The sequence below is a fragment of the Ictidomys tridecemlineatus genome, chromosome 5, assembly GCF_052094955.1.
Source record: "Ictidomys tridecemlineatus isolate mIctTri1 chromosome 5, mIctTri1.hap1, whole genome shotgun sequence".
Taxonomy (NCBI): Eukaryota; Metazoa; Chordata; class Mammalia; order Rodentia; family Sciuridae; genus Ictidomys; species Ictidomys tridecemlineatus.
In genome coordinates this window covers 27,177,258-27,199,796 of record NC_135481.1, presented here as the reverse complement: position 1 = coordinate 27,199,796, position 22,539 = coordinate 27,177,258, and the positions used below count along the sequence as shown (strand labels likewise).

Here is a 22,539-nt window from a genome sequence, read left to right as displayed (position 1 = left end):
CTTGCCTGAATCATGAATCCATTTCTATTGATTTGATTATGTAATTTTTACTAACTATCCTAATTTGTCCCTCTGGCTATAGAACAATTGGCTGTTCCATTATCAGACACTACTTTAAACCCCTAAAGTTTAAAATGTAAAATCATTTATGCAGCATGTCATTTACTGGGCACTCAGTAAATGGTGACCATATTGAGACACAAATATGCATATATTTGAAACAGGAAGTTGTTTTCCTTTAAAAATGATGGCAGGGATATTTGTTGGCCTATTAGTAAGCTTTCCATCTCTATGACAAGATTCCTGAGACAATCAGTTTATAAAGAGAAAATGTTTGAGTCTTTTAATCAAAGTTAAAAAACTAGTGACTAGGATGTGAATCCCTGTTTTAAGATTCTAAATCCAGCACATTTTCTGCTAAACTTGAGCATTTATGCCAGATTCAGGGTTGCAAATCATTAAAAGATAAAGCCAGAACAATTTCATCTGCCTTTGGTGCCTTTTCCTTGATTTTTATTTAACTTAGTATCTTCTAAAACCTGCAATCTAATCTGTTTTCTCAATATCTGCTTGAATTCATTATTTTTATCTGCAATAGCATAAAAGGTAAGAATCTTTTCTCTAACTTAAATATGACTGTTAAAGTTTTGAATAATAAGATTCCCCAATGATATCTGAACTTATGGATCCAGGCACTGCATGAACCTCAAGAGAGTAATTGTTCCTAAATAGTTAAAGGCTTAAACCACTCAAAATACATGTTTTTTTTTTGCACAGTTTTTAACAATCTCTTTTAAGTAACCTATTTTCATGTTTAGTTGAAAACTCATCCTTACATCTGTAAAATTTTTCTGAGTACTTGTTAAGCTTATGCTATCATGTTTCTATCCTTTGTGGACATGAAGAACATTTGGTTCTTTTCTTATAAAATGAAGAAAAATATGGTGGTCTTCTCACCCCTACTCTTCCCCAACCCCAGCTCCCATCATTGTTGCAAGTAAACTTGAAGAGTAGCATAAGTATCTATTCTGTTAAAATTAGAGGGCCTAGAAAAGTTACCTTCTCTTGCATTGGAGATAATTTTTATATATTTATGTTTTTAAGGAAAAATTCCCTAGATATAACTTAACAGAAATATATGATTATTTATTAAACCCTCATTCTACGAGATGCTTTGGAACAAAAAGAATACTAAACACCATTCCTACTTCAAAGTAGTTTATGCATAATCCATCAGGCCATAATGAATAAATTTGGGGCAAGAAGAAGGTAATATCAAGGTAGATCATATTTGTTGAGAACATGGTAGGCCCTGGACTATTCATTTTTCTATTTAGCGAGTACAGTGAGATATCCCTAAATTCCAAAAGAATAGTCATTACCCAGGGAACACAGTATGGAAAAGGTCAATCTAGGGAGGGATTCTAAATTGGTCACATGACTTGGGGAGAGGGGAGCTTCTGTGAACGAACATAAGATTGCATCACCAAAGTCCAAGAGGCAGGAATGATCAGGCTGTGTTCAGAATATGAGGGAGAATCCCAGAGGCAGTGGAACAAAGTTCCAATGTGGGAACAAGATGAGATCAGGTAGATTGAAGGATTCAAGGATACCTCCAGATGGATTTGTCTTGGGTGCTTCTGTGTTGCTGGATGCACACTCACTGCAACATCTGAACACTTGTCATTCACTTTTATGGTGCCTTGTTTTTCAGGTGTTTACTGATAATATTTCTGAATTTCAGAACATCATTCTCACCTTATCAGTGTTTGCTTGTCTTTGGTTTTATTTGGGAAAAAACCGCCTCTTTTATACCTTACGATAACTCCATAGATTACTTATTCATTCATGAAACCAATGTTAGCTGAGTGTTATCATAGATCAAGCCCTCTTCTAGATATTGATGATACAGTATTCAATACTTAAGCCCCTACTCTTGGGTAATTTATGGTATAAGGGGTTAGATTAGATTAGAGTGAACTACATTCTTCCTTGCAATATTTTGGTTCCAAAGAATACATGCTGTATAATGTAATGAATATGAGTAAAATTAGTCAAATAAGCAATAAACATGTTTTGAGGGTCTATATACCAGAGAATCCTGAGGACAATAAAATATGGTCTCTAGTCAATGAGAAGATAAGTATCTTGGGAAAATGGGCCACAAATAAGATTACTTAAAATTTAAGCCAGACTGATAAGAATATCTAGTGAAAGGAGAGTGTCCCTGATGGTAGGAATGGATTGAGAAGATACTAGGGGAGCAGAGACCAAGTTTTGGTAAGACTTACACGGTAATCGGCATAGAGAAAAAGAAAGATGTAGAAGGTGGGCAAAGTGGTGTAGCAATTGCCTTGTTTATATTCATGTTTTTCATAGGCAGCTAATAAAAATTGACTTTTGCTGACTGTCAGCTAGAAAAAGTATTAAAGTTTTGGTGATCATAGAGAAAAGATCTTTCTGCCCCTTTCCAGTCTGCTCTTTCACTTTGGGGCATGGCTGATGGTACAGACTTCTATCTATACTCACCAAGGTGTGTTGTCAATGAATTGGCAACAAGCAGAAGGAAGGAAAATCCTCCAGGTACCATCCCAGGGCCACCACCATTCACTTAATCCACTGTTCCATTTCAAATTGGGGGAACAGAAGTAAGCAAAAGTAAAGAAATGGGGATAGAATCACCTGATGTCTGCAATCTGTTGCATCAATTTCTTGCTTTCCCCACTCACAGCCACATCTGAGGAGAATGAAAGGATTGGATTAAAATCTCCCTTGGCTTCATTTCACCTTGTGACTCTGTAGCCAGCTCCCCCCATCCCTTACTAGCTCTTCTCCTGGCTGGTTTATCCTGGCTTAAATTCAACAGGCAACTCTTTCTCCATCAATTAGCATCTGTTGAGAAGAGATTAGCCCTTCATTGGCCTCCAAGGACCAAGAAGGCATCCAAAGGAAGCAAACCTGTAGGTGGTTTCCATGGAGTTTCCCAGCCCTGAGGTAGAGGAGATAACTGTATTCCTGAAACACTTTAATTACCATAATAGCTCAAAAATACACTACTCATGGCAATAAACACAATTGTTTTTGTTTTCCATGAGAACAATAGATTCATTTCACTGAACTGAAAGTGAAATGGTGTTAGAGAAAATTAGGAGTAGGAAGAGTCCTCAACCCCCATCATCCTTCCATGGAAATGAGACACAGTCATATGTTAAGAGGCCACTGCAGTGTCACATCAAGTAGGAAGAATAATATTTTTATCTTGAGAGTATATTGTCAATAAGTATTATTCTTAAGTATTTAACTTTATTTTATAAAATAAAACACAAGCATATTTTAGAGTATTTTGACATTTTTGAGATCGTATTGTCATTTTAACTTCATTGTAAAATACAGCATAGAACACAGAGCCACATAAATCAAAAGTAAGTATCACCAAAGGTTAACAAAGGGAACTTTGCCAGCCATCCCAGAAGTTCCTCCACATGCCCAATCTCAGCCATAACCCCCATGTGCTCTCCAACCACTATCCTGACTTTTATGGTCACTTTTCTTGCATTCATAGTTTAATAGCCAGGAGTGGATCCTTAGACACAACACTGTAGTTTCTTCCTGTTCACTTTTTAATTTGGTGTCTATAGCCTTTCAACATACAAGCTCCTTCTTCATCCCTTTTTCTTTACAACCTACGTTTTCAAGAACATAGGTGGCTGGATTATAGTCTCCAGTATCCTGGATTTTTGTGATTGAGCATGGCTCTTCTCTACACGACATATTAAATGTAGAAAGTGTGTGATTGAACATATCCTTCTGTGTTCCTGAAAAATGACTGTTGGGTCCAGAGACTCAACTAAAGTTCCATCCCTTAGGTGAGAAAATGGGAGTAATTAGTTTGGAGACTTCATAGGGATCAGCCAGTCCCTGACCCTCAGTCCTTTCTCTGTCCCTCTTGCTTCTCTTCCACATGGACACCAGTTATACAGACCTCAGAGTTGTTTGTGGTATCTCCTTCATATTTGAACATAATCAGCTGCCTCAACACCTGTTTAATGGCAAATGTTTTCCTCAATTTTTAGTTGTACTAAGTAGTTATGTCTTCATATTGATTTGGGAAGAACAAAAATTAGACTGCCACATCTGGGCCATCTTCCCAAAATTCTATTAAATGTGACTCTATCATATTGTATGCATTTTAAAGGAATAGATTCATGAATTTTCTTTTTAACTTTATTTTATTTATTATTTTTTATGTGGTGCTGAGGATCAAACCCAGTGCCTCACACATGCTAGGCAAGCGCTGTAACAGCAAGCCACAACTCGGCCGAGATTCTTAAATTTTCAATGAGAAAAATATTTTATACTCAGAAAATCATTTTACTGGCAACTTTTAGAAAGCATGTTTATTCTGTATAGTTAGAGATGCTTAAACTGGTTGTCATCTAAGAGTGAAAAATTGCTGCCAGGAATGAGTTGTAGCCTTACATTAATTTTTAGCAACAAGATTTTCTGTATATGGCTAATATTTTCAGTACAGGTTTATGACCACCACCACCTTAAGACACCTCACAGGATGATGAAGAACTTCTATCTGGATAGACATTGTCAAAACTCACTCTTGAACTTAGCTGGTTTCTGACTCTTTTTTTTATTGATTTATTTTTTTCTTGACTTTTTATCGGTTCGTTTATTTATTTATATATAACAGTGGAATGCATTACGATTCTTATTATATAGAGAGCACAATTTTCATATCTCTGGTTGCATACATAATATATTCACACAAATTCGTGTCTTCATACATGTACTTTGGATAATAATGATCATCATATTCAACCATCATTAGTTACCCCATCCCTGCTCCCGCCCCCCCACCCCTCTGCTCTATCTAGAGTTTGTCTGTTCCTCACTTGCTCCCTCTCCCTATCCCACTATGAATTGGCCTCCTTATATCAAAGAAAACATTTGGCATTTGGTTTTGGGGATTGGCTAGCTTCACTTAGTATTATCTTCTCTAACTCCATCCATTTACCTGAAAATGCCATGATTTTATTCTCTTTTATTGGAAGTATTCCATTGTGTATATAGACACTTATTTTTGTCCATTCATCTACTGAAGGGCATCTAGGTTGGTTCCACAATTTATCTATTGTGAATTGTACTGCTATAAACATTGAGGTAGCTGTGTCCCTGTAGTATGCTGTTTTTAAGTCTTTTGGGTTATTGGTTCTTTTTAGTTATACCTAACAGTAAAATCCATTTTGACATAATTATACAAGCATGGAATATATCTTATTCTAATTAGATCTATCTGACTTTCTAAATATAACCTTTCCAGTATCTTCACTATTAAAATCTAATGTTCACTCTCACTAATTTATAGATCTTTTGATCTCTCCTGGATATGTGTGTCTAATATCTCGATTTCCAGATCTTTGATCTGTCTCATGCTTTAAGCATCAGCTTGTGGCTCTGAGACCTGAACCAGTGCCCATCTCCTATGGAATCTGCCTTTTCTTCATCATACCCTGGTCCTGATGGCTCCCATTTTCATCCATGCCTTGGCATTGTATTTATCATATCATAGTGTGGCCTACTCTTTTCCAATTACATAATACAGGATCTTACATGTTCCTTAAAAATACTTAAAAATGTAAGCTAGAGTATATAGTTTACCATCATATAAATAAGCCAAAATACACTTATCAAGCTATGCATCTAACACATGTAGGTCCCTTTTAATTAAGAAGAATAAAAATTTGGAAATGCAAATATTAATCAGGAAAAGGTCACACCTGCAACACCTAAGTTGAAGTGCAGAATTACTTAAACACTTTGATAGGAATCGCAGATCTCCATCCTCAAGGTGTTCACCTTCCTGGAGAATTCCCTGATTCCCCAAAAGAAGATACAGTCCCAATTATGGTTTTCAGAAAGAGGCTACCCCTGTGAGGGCAAACTTCTTGAATCTTTTCATGTCTGAAGTTAGCAATTCCTCCTAAGACCATGTTATTTCTGGTAGCATAATATTTCCATCTCAATACTTTCTTCTAGTGCTAGAACAGGGCAGTACTGTGCCAGCGATGTCCTGGAGACCATTCAGTTGTTGTTTGAGAGACCATTGAAAAAGAATGTCATTATAATTGCATGAGCAAAAGAGTTCTCCCTAAGATTGATACACGCATATACATACCGACAAGCTTAATAAGCCATTTGGACTCAAGTCTACCTAAATCAAAACAGCTTTGTTCTCTGTTGAATAATTTCCTCATCTCCAAAGGACAGTGCATCATCAGGAGAACTTATCTTGGTGTTTTTCCCCAGTTAGGATTCACTTCCTGAGACTCAAGACCCAGCATTTGCTGGTTGGTAAAGTTGGGAGAGAAGGAATCCATGGAAAGCCCACCAGGATATAGCAGAATATAGTGCCAGGGGAGGGCCAAACTGATCCCTCTTAGCAAGACAGCACACTTGGCCCTAGTGTGCATAACATCCAAGAAGGTGAGTGTTGGGGAGATGTCATCTTCAACAGTGCAAAGTGGGACCATTGGAATTGGTTTTAGAGTTCCTGCTTCAGAGCCAAGTCCCTGAGATGCCTACCCCAGCATTCTGATCCACCCTTCACCTCCCACACGTGTACACAGACTAAGTGAAGTGTTCCTCTTATGGAGCCCTCTGTTTACCATCATAGCAACGTTCCTACTGAATCTAATTGCCTGCCTATAGCTCTGCCCCTTTGTGAGTATACAGGCTCTCATGAAAAAAAATGTTTATGTATTGCTTGAAAGCCCTTAACCCTGGGAGCTCTCCCTATAGATTATAGTCTTGGCTGTATATTTATACCACTTGTAAAAATTTAATGATTGAGCTCCACCCCACATATTCTAATATAATTGGCTGGGATGGGATCCACACATATTTTAGGGTTCTTTGGGCATTTCTAATATACAGCAAGGGTCATGAATCATCAACCACTATGATTTTTAGTGCTAGAGATTTAGGTGCCTAGTGAATGTTTGATGTGTGTCTAATGAATAAATGAACGACTGAGTCCTGGATTTCATCAACTAGAATGTTGCTATGACAGAGCAGGAACTAGTCAAACCTACATTACTTCATGGCTTAAATGCTTTGGAAGCAATGTGCTCCTTTTCTCTCTTAACAGACAAAATTCATAAGTATTGCCTCTAAGCAGAAGCATTATTCATGGACAGTGGGCCAGTGCTGCCTGCAAGAATTGATAACAGGTCTTTGCAGACAGGGAGAATAAATGAGAGCTGGCTGTCACACCCTGGGCAGAGGACTCTCTCCTCTTTCTTTGGAAAGCAAAAATCAAGTATGTTTAAAAAAAAAAAAAAAAACACTGCACAGCATTACCAGGCCCCCTATTTCACTATTCTTATGAGAAGAACGTTGTAAATAAAACAAAAATCTGTCTTTGGCTAATATTTTGGTATTTTGTTAAATTATAAAAGAGAAGCACATTTATTAGGCAAACATTCTATTGTTACTGGTAGAGTCATTAGAAGTCATTGAAGCCTTTCTAGACGCTAGATGAAATCTCTAATAGTATTGAGTCACCTTCTTGGTTTTTGTAAAGTTTCACAAACTCTGTAGACACATTTCCAACTTGAAGAGATATATTTTAAAAACAACCTAAAAATGCATGTGCTACATATTTGATCAGTAGATTACTTCAAAGATTTTATTTCACTAAAAAATTTTTATTTGAACCCAGAAAATCATTTTTGAAAGCCTACGGGATTAAACTTGTTATGCTGTCAGCTTTAATTAAAGGGGGGAAAAAGTAAATTTCAGCTATGCAAATGCCTTACCCAAGCTCAGAATTCTGAATGTATCTGTTTTTTTGATTGGAGGTACTTTAGAGACAATGTTAGCCATTACTATTTTAGTGCTTACTATGTGCCAGGCCTTATTCTAACTGCTTTACATTGTCCAATCCTTGCCATAATGGGTAAATACTATTTTTATCCCATTTCTCAAGTGAGAAAGTAAGAGTTAAGAAAATTCAGGAACAGTTCAAAGTCACATGCTGATATGGAGCTAAACTTCCAACCCTGGGCTTCTGACCTTAAAAACTCTTCTTAAGCTCTCTACCATGCTCCATCATTGAGCTCACTTTGAGTTCAAGATGCTGGGTTAGGCAAAGGGATTACACAGATGACTTTATTAGATACCCTGTTTTGGGGAAGTTAACAATTTACTGAATCATAAAGTGTATTTTGTAGAAATAAATAAAAGTAGAAAATATTTACAACTTCATTGTAAACTTATTTGAAGTTCTATCAGTTATGTTTCTATATGGAGGGATCAGAGAAGATGGAATTTGACCTCTACTTCGATTCCCAGGTTTGCTTAAATTTTAAAAAATTACACATTAAGCTTCACTAATTTTAAAGTAGAGTAGTATCCAGTTAGTGGCAAATCCTGCATTATAAATGGAACCACTGGTGGGCTATGACAGAGGTCCAATTCTTCAAAGTTTAAGCAAAGAGGACAATGAATTGGAAGAATGCTGGCAAGTCTCAAGTTAGAACCGAGCTATAAGACACATCGATGTACTGATATACTGAGACATTAAAAATAACTAGAAGCCAGCATTTAAACTGCTTCTTCAGAACACTGTCTTATCTTTTCTTCTCTGTGCATGTTAGCTGGATTCAGAGTTGACTTCAACATTTTCTTTAGAAAGAGGGAATAGCATTAAAAATATTTTCTATCTGGGCATCCCTTGGCATCATATGAATTTATGAAGTTGTTAGCAACAGTAGTTGTAAAGAATGGATCTTTGGAAGTTATTTCTGAGAATTTTTTTTTTTTTTTTGCTTTTTCCCTAATGGTTTCAGACAGTTGCTTTTTGTATTTATTTTTACTTCAAGACTTAAGGTCTCAAAAGTTATGTGTTCTCCTTGCATTCTTTAAAATAATGCCATTTTTTTCTACATATCTGATGAAGTTCAAGATTTAAGGGAGAAAATAAGTTTTACCATATGAGTAGATGATTAAATTATTCTGTTTAATCAAATCCAACACTTAAGTTAAGAAATCAATGTATTCCAGATAGTTTCCCTTAAAAAAATATATACAGGCTTTTGAGTTTCCTGTAAATATAAAACATGTTTTTTTAAAAAAAATAATTTATTATTTTATCCGATCAAAACAAAAAGACATAAAGGAGTTAACATTTATGACCACCTAATGGTTTAGCCAGGGTTACTTCACTTTGCCCTCATCATCTCATAAAGGGAATGTGATATCTGTTTCACAGTCGAAGAACCTGTCTCAGATGCTAAATTGATTGCCGAAGGCAATAATTAGTAAATGGTGAAGCCAGGGTTCAAACTCAAGTCTTATGAAGCAATATCTTCTGGTATAGTTATGTGTGTATATATTCTGTTTCTCTGGAGAAATGGCATGAAATGTATTCATTTAGGACCTTTTATTTCCCAAAATACCTACTCATGTGGTAGGCTTAACATAACAAACACAGGAAGAAATCGTGTATCTTATATTTATTTTTCTTCTATATTTTTATATACTCCAGATTCCAAAGTCTCACTTAGTACTGTTAATGATCAATAGACAAAACAGACTAATAAAGGAAAAAATAAAAGGAAACAGAGGATTTCTTACAATATGTTCTTTATGTTCACTCTGTGTGCAAGAAGTAGAGCCATATCTAGTCTCCATTTCTCTTCTGATAAATGTTATTTTTCTGTCCATTACAATTCCCTTATCTTGTTATATTGTCCTTGCTGAATTATGTTGGATTATACCAGTTCCTGATAAAAAGGTCAGAGCACTTTATTACCAAGCCCCATTTGCCTTGTCTATAATGGAATGAATTTGTAGATGCCCATCTCCTGCAGAGTAGCAGCTTCAAAGTGCTAGTGAGGGTTACATTTGACTATTTTAACATAAACTTCTAATTTTTTCAGGATTTTTTTCTTCAATAAAACCCTGTGTATTAAGTAAAGTCTCAGCAATATGCTCTGAACCAGGGTAAGGTGGTCAGTCACAAAAAGCTGATTTATATTTTTTCTTCCCTGCTATTGCTTGGGCATTCTGCTGGGTGAGCATCTTTGATTGATTACTGGAGGGAAGTCGGTTCTGGCTTCTGCCATCACCTAGGCACCTATTATCAGATCACTCTGGACATTGCTCAATCCACCCATCAAAGCACATTACCAATTTTCCTCACAACACTCTTCAATTACTTGCTCACATGCTGCATTCAGCAATTTGAACACAGTATCTACTTGGCAGGGTGGATAATATCTTGGTCAAAGGGAGTGAGGTTCATGGGGGAACTGGGTACCCTTCTAGATAGGAAAAGCACAGGGGTTAATATTGGTGATCTGAACTTGTAATCTCCATTTCCTTGCTCTGATTATCTGTTTCTTTCTTGGTATATTCAAGCATTTATTTAACAAACAGCTGTCAGTGAAAACAATTCGGCTAATACAAAAGTGTGAGAAGCAAAAGTTGATCCATTGTCAACTGTCTTTGTACACATTCATATTTATTCTCCCAGAACTTCATTCATGCATGTATAAAATTGACACGGTATTCCTTCTTCCCAAATTGGTAATGTATATGCTGTTATTTTTTAATTGTAGATGGACACAATAACTTTATTTTATTTATTTACTTTTATATGGTGCTGAGGATTGAACCCAGTGTCTCACACATACTAGGCAAGTGCTCTATCATTGAGCCACAACCCCATCCTGTTTGTTATTTTTTAATGCATTGCTTTATCTTAGATTTACTTCACTCTTCTAGTATGTATTCATAGTATTTCATAAGATATATCATGATGTACTCATATTTTACTACCTATTAACATATAGGTTGTCTGATTTTTTTAACCATTGTAAAAATGTTAGGCATATGCCTATGAGTGTTTGTGCAAATTTTCAATATACAGGTTTATAGAAAGGAAATTGCTTTGTCAAAGGGAAGGAATGGTTTAAAATTTAATAAACCACCATAATAATAAAAATACATTTATGGAGGACTTTCTATATGTGACATAATTTTTATAGCAATTGAACAAGACAATTACTTTCATTCCTATTTTACAGATGAGAAAATTGAAACAGATTAAGTAACTTTCCCAAGGTTATCCAGCTTATTGGCTGTGACAGAGCCTGAGTTCAGACCCAGGCAGCATGATGGAGAGACTGAGCCCTCACTTTCTAGGCACACTGCTTCATGATTATGTTGTATCTCCAAAATTTGTTTTCCAGTTAACAATATTTTTGTACTAATTATCTCACCAACTTGGTGAATAATAGAGATTATTAAAATTTTAATATAGTACTTTTTAACATTGAAATTATTTTAATCTTAGTGTAAATTCATGGCACAAGAAGATTTGGTCTGTACAAATAACATGGGAATACACAACAAAGCAGAACGTTGACAAAAGGGGTGTGTGGGTAAGAACACAGTGGCTCTGGGTGGTTACGAACAATGCAGAGTGGAGGGACTGGGGCAGCTGGAGAGAGCGCAACTGGGAGATAGGATAGTAATTGAACTAATGGAAGTCTTGTGGAAAGGGACATTAGTGGGCATAGTGAGAGGAAAAGATTGATTGGGAAATAACTTCTAAAGCCTAGAATTAGGGAATTTGTAATTTCCCCTCAAAGCAGCAGTAGCCCTTGATTTCAGGAAGGGTAGCTGGGTAGAATGTCTTTGGGAAGTTTAGTTCTGCTGCATTGCCGAAAGCAATGTGACATCGTCAAAGGTGACATAAATCTTTAGATTTTAGATGTTGACGGCTTAAACGAAGAATATAGAATGGCAAGGGAGAGAATCAAACAAGCTAGGTTAAAAAGATAAATTTAGTTATTGGTTAGGATCAGCAAGTAAGAGCAGAAAATAAGTTTCATGGTGTTTCAGTGAGTTGAGCTTGCAGAGTGGGAAGAATATTATGATTAAGGTTGGAAATGGAGACACTGAGAACTGGAGGAGTTTGGAGAACACAAATTAATTTTGAACTTGAGGTTAAAGCTTAAATGAAAACATCAAGCAAAGATACCATCAGACAATTAGACAGTAGTTTAGTTGAATTATTAGGATCAAGGCCAGAAATATATAATTACATAAGAGAATAAATGAGAGTTTACAAAGGAAAAGAAGGTAGAGAAAGGAGAATAGAGAGCTAAGAACCAAAATTGGCAGGCATCATCTAACAAAAGCTAAAGTATTAAAGGGAAGGCAATAAAGACAAAGGAGAAACCTAGAGAAGTCACTAGTAAAGGAAAGCTCTGGGAAGGATTACAGGCAGGTGAGCAGCTACGTCAAGGCCAAGTGCAGAGCAAATACCAAGGAGCTCAAAGAAGGGGAGAGAGGGAGAAGGAGAGAGATTGGTTTAATAATCGATTGCTTATGGAGAAAAATTTCCAGTAGAATCATGCTCCAAGATGACAGGAGAGGAGCAGAAGATTTAGGACCAAATGTAGATAGGGAAAATCATTAAAAACTGATGCAATATGATAAATAATATCTAAATTCAGAAGGTGAATATGTAGACTATTTGAGTTTTTAAAAGATCTCTAGAGGAACTTTAATCACTTGACCCAATAATTCTGAAATAGTGTATGAATATATTGTTACAAATAGCTGAATTAAAAATCTTTTGTGCTTTAGCCAGCATTAAATTCTGGTCTTGACAAAGTTTTAAAATGCTTGAACTGCATTTATTTTATCTTTATTATAGAGGTAATACATGCATATTGGAAAATAGCCAATTCAGAAGAGTATAAAAAGGGAAAAGAATGCTCACGGAAATTGTTTTTCTTGCAATTTCATCTTATATTTTGAATATTTTAGAAGGTTTACATAGCCCTTCATGTAACATTTCGACATAATGATTTCACATATTATTGACAAAAATCTTTGTTTGCAGGTGCCCTCGCCAGTCACATGGGTATTTCATAATTTATTGATTTCTTATGTTCATAGTACTTAGGCTTCCCATTTTAAAGTGAGCATTTAAAGAATATGCATTGCCTTATATAGCCATTTTCTGTATCTAAAATTATATTTTAATAGAATTTCATAAGTGGGACTAGGTTATGAGGATCAGAAATTATATAATATCCAACTTGTTTATCACTTAACTAGTTGTTCCAGTTTCCCTTTCCAATAGTGGACTAAAGTATTAGATTTTTCACTAAACTCTAGCATTAGATGAAATCTATTTAAAATGTTGGATAACATGATAGGCAAAACTAAGACCTCTTATTTCAATATACATAAATTTGATTACAAAACAAGTTAGACCTAAACAATTTCCACATTTTTTAACTGGTTTACTTTTTGAGAATTATCTATAATTTGATTATTTACTGTCATGTTAGAGTTTATTTTCCAAGTGTATTCAGCTTTTTCATCCATTAATGGCGGTAGCCTTCTATCTTTAATAATCCGTTGCTAACCTTTTTCCAGTTCATGAATTAACTTTAAATTTTGTACAGAATGCCTACTGACATACAAGTTTAAAATCCATTTATGATTTCTTTGCTGTTAAAGTTTTTCCACATAAATCTATCAAATGAAAATTCATTTGTTTGCATAGTTTTGTTTTTCAACTTAAATTATAGTAAATTAAAAGTTAATTTTTGGTATATATAGTAAGGATGTTAAACTTTTTCTCTACAGTAATAACCAGTTAGAATTCTGATCTTGGCTAGTTTAGTCTACTTAACCAATTACATTCCAAGATTAATTTACTTATTTAGTAAAGTGTTTTAATATTAACATGTTCATTTCTTTTTCTTTCTTTTTTTTTTTTTTTTTTTGGTTCCAGGGATTAAACTCAGGGGCGCTTAACCACTGAGCCATATCCCCAGCTTTCTTTTTTTTTTTTTTTTGTATTTTATTTAGAGACAGGGTCTCAATGAGTCACTGAGGGCCTCGCTAATTTTTGAAGGCTGGCTTTGAAATCATGAACCTCCTACCTCAAGCCTTCCAAGCCGCTGGGGTTACAGGCATGTGCCACCACACCCAGCATGTTCATTTCTTTTTAAAAATAATTTTGGCACTTTTAATAAGATCTCTTTTTAATGTTCTTAGGTACTATTGTTAATGCATTTCAAAATGAGCTTTTCCTTTTTATGATAAAGGAATTCTATTTAAATTTTTTAAACCCATACATAAAATTTCCCATATTACTGGGATACCATGAATTGTTTGATATATATTTACATTGTACAATGTTTAAATTATGTTAAATATTTATCTCCTCAAACATTTGTCAATTCTTTATGGTGAACACTGTCAACTTCCATCTTATAGCTTTTTGAAATGTAGAGTCCCTATTGTCTATTGTCACCCTACTGTGCAGTAGCATACCAGAGTTGCTTGCTCCTATCTAATTGTAACCTAGTACCCATTGATCTGCATTTTCCCACTCCCAGAACCCCACTTTCTTATGTCTGAGAGCCACCATTTTACTCTTAACTGCTATGAGATCACCACTCTTGGATTCCATGAGTGAGATCATGTGGTATTTGCCTTTCTGTGCCTTATTTGATATATGACCTTAAGTTCATATTTGTAGTCACAAATGACAGAACTTTATTCTTTTTTTTGTGGCTGAATAGTACTCTATCATGTATATGTACCACATTTTCTTTATCCACCCATCCATCAATGGGTACAAAGGTTATTTTCATTCCTTGACTATTATGAATAATTCTGCAGTGGATGTGGGAGAACTTCAGCATATGGATATTATTTCCTTTAGACATATAATCAGTAGTAGGACTGCTGCATCGTATGGCAGTTCTGTTTCAATCTTTAGAGGAGCCTCCATTTAGTTTTATGTATATCCAAAATGAACATTTCAACCAACATATTGCAGGGGTTCCTTTTCTGCACATGCTCACCAGTAATTGCCAGTGTTCAGTTGGGTTATTTTGGGGTTTGGTTGTTGAGTTTTTGGAGTTCCTTATATATTCTGGATATCAACTCCTTCTCAGATGTATAGTTTACAACTGTTTTGTTTTCCATTCTGTTGGTTGTCTCTTCACTTTCACTCTGATTTTGTTTGCTGCTCAGAAGTTGTATAGCTTGATATGATTCCATTTGTCTGTTTGCTCTTGATTTCTGTGATTTCGGGGACTTATCCAAAATACCCTTGCTTATTCCTATGTCCTAAAGCATTTTCCCTTATTCTAGTACTTTCATAATTTCAGGTCTTATATTTAATTCTTTAATCATTTTAGTTAATGTTTATAACTGGTGACAGAAAGGGACCTAGTGCATCTTTCTGAAAATTTCCTAGCACTATTTATAGATTGTCCTTTCGGCAATGCATGTTAGCAACTTTGTCAGACATCAACTTGCTGTAGATGTGTAGGTTTACTTGTAAGAATTCTGTTCTGTTCCAGTGCTCTGTGTACATTTTTATGCTAATACAATGTTGTTTTGAAAACTGCAGCTTTGTTTTGTGTTTTGAAGCCAGGTAGTTTTAATGTCTTCTGCTTTGTTCTTTGGGTTCAATATGGCTTTGGCTGTTTGGGATTTTGTGTCGTTCCATATACATTTTAGGATTTTTTTTCCTAGTTCTGCAAAGAATTTCTTTGGTTTTTGATGGGAATTGCATTGAATTTGTAAATCATTTGGGGCATTGTGGGTATTGACTTTACCAATCCATGCACACATGATGCTTCAGTTTTTTTGTGTCTTCTTTAATTTCTTTCCTCAGTGTTTTATAATTTTCCTTGTAGAAATCTTTCACATTAAATTAAGTACTAGCTATTTATATTTTGTAGCTATTTTAAATGGGATTGATTCATTGTTTGATTTCACATAATTTGTCATTGTTATATAGCAATACCAATTTTTGAATTCTGAAACTTTCCTGAATTTTTAGTTGTAATATTTTTTGGTGGTGGTGTGATGGGGGCAGGGTTATGTATATGATCATGTCACCTGCAAAGAGTGATTTGACTTCTTTTCCAATTTGAATGGCCTTTATTTTTTTTCCCTTACCTGATTACTCTAGCTAGGCCTTATAGAATTATAAGTTAATAAAAGTTGTGTATACCTAGTTTTTTTCCAAATCTTAGAGAAAACCTTTCAACTTTTCCCTGTTTAGTATAATGCCAGCTGTTGACTTTTTATAAATGATCTTTATTATTTTGAGGTATGTTACATCTATAACTAATTTGTTCAACATTCTTATCATAAAGGGGTATTGAATTTATCAAATGCCAATAGAGATGACCATATAGTTTTTGTCTTTTATTCTGTTGATGTGGTGTACCATGTTTATTGGTTTGCCTATGTTGACCCCTTCTTGAGTCCTTGGTATGAATATTACTTGATCATAGTAATTTTTACAATGTGTTGTTTTATTCAGTTTGTAGAAATTTTGCATTAATGTTCATTAAGGCTGTTGACCTGCAGTTTCTTGGGGGCGGGGTGTTTATCGATTTTTTTTTTTTTTTTTTTTTTTTTTTTTTTTTTTTTACTTTTCTACCATGGTAGTGCCTGCCATGTAGAAATGTATAGGAGAATTTCTTTATTTTGGGGAAAAGCTTCAGAAAAATTAGTATTAGTTCTTCAAATGTTTGGTAGAACTCGGCAGTGAAACATTTGGCCTTGGGCTTTTCTTAGAATCGGTAATAAAAAGTCTTCCATCAATCTCATTGTTCATTATTCATCTATTTAGGTTTTCTATTTCTTTGTGATATAATCTTGGTAAAGTATATGTGTCTAGGAATTTGTACATTTCTTCTAGATAATCAAATTTATCATAGTTCATAAGACAAGAGATAAATAGAAATTATTTCTTTGGTATCAGTTGCAATGTGTCCCTTTTTATTTCTGATTTTTGAGTTGTCTCTATCGTTTTCATAGTTAGTCTAGCTAAGTCTGTCTTTTCAAAGACCCAAATTATTTGTTAATATTTTGTATTTTTTAGACTCCTTTTATTTCTGCTTTGATCTCTTATTTCTTTCCTCCTTCTAACTTGGGGTTTGGTTTGTTCTTTGTTATTTTCCTAGTTTCTTTAGATGCAATGATAGGTTTATTTGAAGTCATTCTACTTTTTTTTAAAATATGGACACCAATTGCTATAAATGTCCCTCATAATATTGCTTTTGCTGTATCCAGCAGGTTTTTGTATGTTGTGTCTCCATTTGTTTCAATTATTTTTAAAATTTCCTTCTTGATTTCTTCTTTCATTCATTAGTTGTTAAAAGTAAATGGTTAAATTTTATTTGTATAGCTTCAATTTTTTTCTTGTTCTTGATATCCAGCTTCCTAATATTGTGGTAAGAAATGACAGTTAGAATTATTTACATTTAAATTTGACCAGATATTGGGAGACCCTGTCATTTATTCTGGATCATGTCTTATCATGTACTGATAAGAAAATGGGTACTTAGAAGTTGTTGGATGAAATGTTCTGTAGATATGTTATATGCATTCAATCTTAGATGCAATTTGTTTCTTTGTTGATTTTATGGTTGAGTGATATATTGTTGAAAGTAGGGTGTCAAACTCTCTACATATTATTGTAGTAAAGTCTATTTTTCCCTTTAAATATATTAATATTTGCTTTATATATTTGGGTACTCCAGTTTATGTGCAAGTAAATTGTCATTTCCTCTTGCTGAATCATCCTTTTAACATTATATAATCTTCCTTGTCTCTTTTTACTAGTTTTGATTTAAAGTCTAATTTATCTGATAAGAATTGTTATTCCTGCTTTCATTCAGATTCTATTTGTGTGAAATGTCTTACTATATACCTTCTTTTTCTTTGTGTATCCTTAGAAATAAAATGAGCTTCTTTTCACTAAGATGTAGATGGTTCCTCTTTTTTAATCCATTCAGGGACTATTTATAATTGGATTTAATTTATTTAATAGTTATTGATAGATAAGGTTTTACTATAACCATTATATAGCTTGTTTTATAATTTTATCCTAATTCTTGCTCCTCCTGCCCTGACCTATGTCCTTGGTGGCTGTGAATTCCTCTGATACTATGTTCTGATTCCTTATTCTTTTTGGTTTATCTATTACAGATTTTTGCTTTGGAATTGCCATGAGGCTTACAAAAATATTTTGATTATAGCAAGCTATTTTGAAATGATAGAAACTTAACATAATTATAAAGAATACAAATAATAGAGCAAGAGAAAATCTACTTATGAGAAAACTCTCCAGTGGCATTCCATTCTTTTTCATTTTGATTTTGGATACCCTGTTTTTACATCATTCTGATTTCTTTTAACATATTAATATATTTTAATAAAATGAATGCAGATATGAATGTTTTATGCACCACACTTAGAATATTAGAACATTCTGACTTTGTATTATTCTTAACAATGAATTGTATACCTCTATCTTTCTTTGTTTTCTTATTAATGTTTCTTTCAGTTTGAAAAACTTTCTTTTAGTATTTTTAGAACAAATATTGTGGAAATATAGTCTCTCAATTTTCATTTTTCTGGTATGTCTTTATCCCTCCCTCATTGCTAAAGGATGGTCTTTTCTGGCTATAGTTTATTTGTTGGCTTTTCTTTCAGTTCTAGAAAATCTCATGCCACTGATTTCTGTTGAGAAAGTCTAGGATCAGGCAAATTTGGACACCCTTATGTTATATCCTTTCTCTAGCAACTTTGAAAATCTCCTTTCACCTTTAGAAGTTTGATTATAATATGTCCTGGGGTATATTTGGTTGAATTAAATTTAACTGGTTACTTTTGACTTTGCTATACCTGACTGTTTAATCCTTTATTGTGAAGTTTTCTGTTATTTTTGAATGACTTTTCTAACCCTTTGACATTCTTAGTCCTAGAACCTCAATAACTCAAATATATACTCTTTTAATACTTTACCAAATCACCTATAAACTTTCTTCATTCCTCTTCATTCTTTTAATTTTTTCCCCACCTGTGTATTTTCAAGTAGCCCATCTTCAAGATTACTCGTTCTTTCTTCTGTTTGGCATCCTGCTAGTGATACTTTCTATCACATTTTTAATTTTCCCAAAGTGTATTTTTCAAGTAAAGAACTTGATCTTTTCCAGCTGTATTCATCTCTAAAGATTCTTGTAGCACATTAAACCTGTGTGCTTTAGGTTACAATATGGCGTATACTTCTGTGGGTGCTGGGTCTGCCAGCAGACAGTCTGGCACTGGGCTCTAAAACAAAGCCATGTACTAGCTTTCATGCCTGGTTCCCGCTCTGTCACCTAAGATGAAATGAGGGGTGGTAAAAGCTGTCAGCTGCCTAGCCTAACACAGTTCCAGTGGCTCAATCTGTAGGTATTGATCTGGCAGTACAGGTTGTGGGACACTGACCTCATGAATTTTCTCGACGACAGGCTTGGTAGTGAGTTTCAAGTTCAGGGCCTGGATTTAATTGCATCTTTCTCATGCTGGGTGGCTTGGAGTTGAGAGACCTCATAGAAGCATCTTTTTTTTTTCCCTGCCTTTTCCATTAGGTTTTATAATATAAAAGCAAACACGTTAGTCTCTCACCTGATTTATTTAGCTTTTGTGAAGGTGGTCTGTTGTGTTAATAGCCATTCAACTTTATTTTCCTATGGAGAAATGATCACTAGAGGCTCTTGCTTTTAGTTATCATCAACTTGCTCCGTTTTCAAAATGTGGAGGTTCTGATGGAATTGCAGTAATCCCATAACTAATAAGTGACATCCTAAAGATATTTTCATCTTAACTTCAGACATAAAACCATGAAAATTGATTCAAGCAATGTTTATCACATTTTTAATAATATATATTGCTTTGAGAATTTATATATATTATTTACATAGAAATATATACATGATTATATACATAATTATTTACATAGAAAGCAAAAGAAATTATAGAAACTATTAGAAATCGGTGTTTAACATATATTCATATTGTTATCCTATAGTTTAAAATGAGTGAACTAAAGCAATGTGTGTGTGTGTGTGTGTGTGTGTATATAATATATATATATATAAAAAATCTTTGAGAATAATATATAGTTACCCAAAATTATTGAACCATGTTTCTCTTAAAATGAGAAACCTTGTTAAACTTTTCACTTGTTAGTTTTTTATACAAGTATATTGTTGCAAAATTCTGCAAAAGAATTGATATCAAATGTTGTTATTTGTAAGATTCATACTCCATTTTCTAAGTTTTAATCACTACTTTCACATACATTTGCATACTAGAGTATTATTTTTCATAGTCTTATTTTCTCTATTTTAAAAGGAAATTTATAATGATTTACATGTGGGCATGATATTGGTTGCTATTTTAAATGGCCTTTATCATATTTAGATACTGTCCTCCAAGTCTACATAATATAAACTTTCATCATGAGTTATCATTGGAACTTCTCAGAATGTGAGAAAAATTCTGGTGATATTTATTAGGGCCGTATTTTAACCTTTTACTGTTATAATCCCTGCTTGGTCAAAGGGTTCCATTTTTATCAGCATTTTATTTAGGATATTTGAAGTTTCATGAATTATTTACTAGCCTCCTTTGTGTTCTCCATGGCAGTTTTATCTCAAGGTTACAAATACACAAAATTAGTGAGATTCTTATCATCTTTACTCAAAAAAACAAGAATTGAAAGATAAAAAAAACAACTTATCCTTAGCAGGCAACAAAATTATTTACATAGAAAAGCAAAAGAAATTCTTTATAGAAACTATTAGAAATCAGTGTTTAACAAATATTCATATTGTTATCCTACATAGTTTAAAATGAGTGAACTAAAGCAATGTGTCTTTAAAACAGATGAAGTTGTAAACCAATTGAGCAAAATATAGCAAGCTGTAGAATAATACTATTTGTAAACATTTTAAAATCCAAAATTATGATATTTATGAATACGTAATATGTGTGGCTTGAAAATACAAGTTCAAATATAATTTCTAAATCCATGATAACAGAATGAGACCAGGGAGGAGTATTCTTGGGTTCTTGATTGTATTCATAATCTTTTACCTCTTTAAATAGTTGCCAAAAGAGAGATGTAAACAAGGATAAAATTCCAAAATTATAAACTCAGTTTATTGTTTCTGGTTATTCTTTAAGACTTTTAAACATTGTTCCTAAGATTTATTTAAAATTTCATAACTTTGTATATTTGGCAAATAAATATTGAGCACAAACAATGAACTGGGCACTCCTCTTTCAGCTGCTCATTAAACATTTGTATCACAGCAAAAATCATTTCCCCACAGAACTTGTGTTTTGGTGGGAGAGATAAACTAAAAGCAAATACATATTGTGACATCAGAGAAGTGCTTGAAGAAAAATAAAATGGGGTAAAACCTCCATCCCAATTTTCTGGTGCTTCAGCTGTTCTAACAATAAAGTAGTTCCCTAGAGGGACTTGCTGAATGATGATTGTTAATTGTCATATTGCTTTCTTCTTTTAAATCTTAATCAGACTTAATAATTTTCATATTTTTCTATTTCCTCCCACAAAACATCACATAGTGTCAATACCTCAGGTGGATTTTGGATCAATTTTGTATACCTTCTCTGTCATTTAAAAACTTTCTTCCCAGGATTTCTTCTTGTTCTTTTCTCATTATTGCTAGTGTCTTCCCATCCTATTTTGGATACCATATTGAATAGAGCTCAGCTAATACCCATAACCACAAACTTCCATAATCAAGGGATTTCCATGAGCATCTCTGAACTGCTTCAAAACAAATTTTAGACTCCCTCAGAATTTATTCAAAGGACTGTTTTTAAATATATATTTGAATACATAATTTTTTTTTCTGCAAATATAATAATATACTCCTGTGGCTATTATATTTCAAGAAAGAAATACATAGCTATGTATAATAGAAACTAGGCAAAGATCAATACTCGCTTAGAGAAAATATTCATGAGATTCATTATTAAAACCAAAAGAACAAACCTTTCAAAGACACTTTTCTATTAAAGAATTCACCCCTCCTTGGCACCTACCCTTCTGTTCAATCCACAGATTAGCTCTGTATGGTCACTTCTTTTATGGAGCTTCTTCATTGTGCCAAGTGAAGAGCTAGGCACCTGGAATATAAAGCTAGGACTGTTCTTGCCCTCATAAGCTAGGTGAGACATGTTTCTCTGATAGGCCCCTGGAAGTTATAGTACAGCATATACTCTCATTAAATGGTACCAATACCCACACCATCCATTTTTGTAACATGAAATCTTCAGTCTTAGGTTCTTTTGGTTGAAATATGTCTGTCATTTTCTCTGGAAATGTCTAAACATTTTCTGAGATCTTAAATCTTTGAAAATGACTTTGTTGCATTTACACATAAGAAAAAAAACTGGCTGGATTTAAAACTCTCCTTAACTCTGTAGGCATCACTCCATTTCCTTCTGAATTTTGTTTGTAAGGAAAATTGAAGTCCAGCTGGAATACTCTCCATTTTCTTGGTATTTATTAAATTTTGATAGCACATTTTACCATTTGTCTTTGAAAACTAATCATTTCACCTACTTGTACATTGGTGTAGTCTGTACTTTATTAAT

General features: G+C 33.9%; 1 protein-coding gene across 1 annotated transcript in view; it reads left to right on the top strand.

The window, feature by feature from the left end:
* The window catches only part of Unc13c (unc-13 homolog C), a 576,758-nt gene that overhangs the window by 537,349 nt on the left and 16,870 nt on the right, over positions 1-22,539 (top strand). The window lies entirely within an intron of this gene.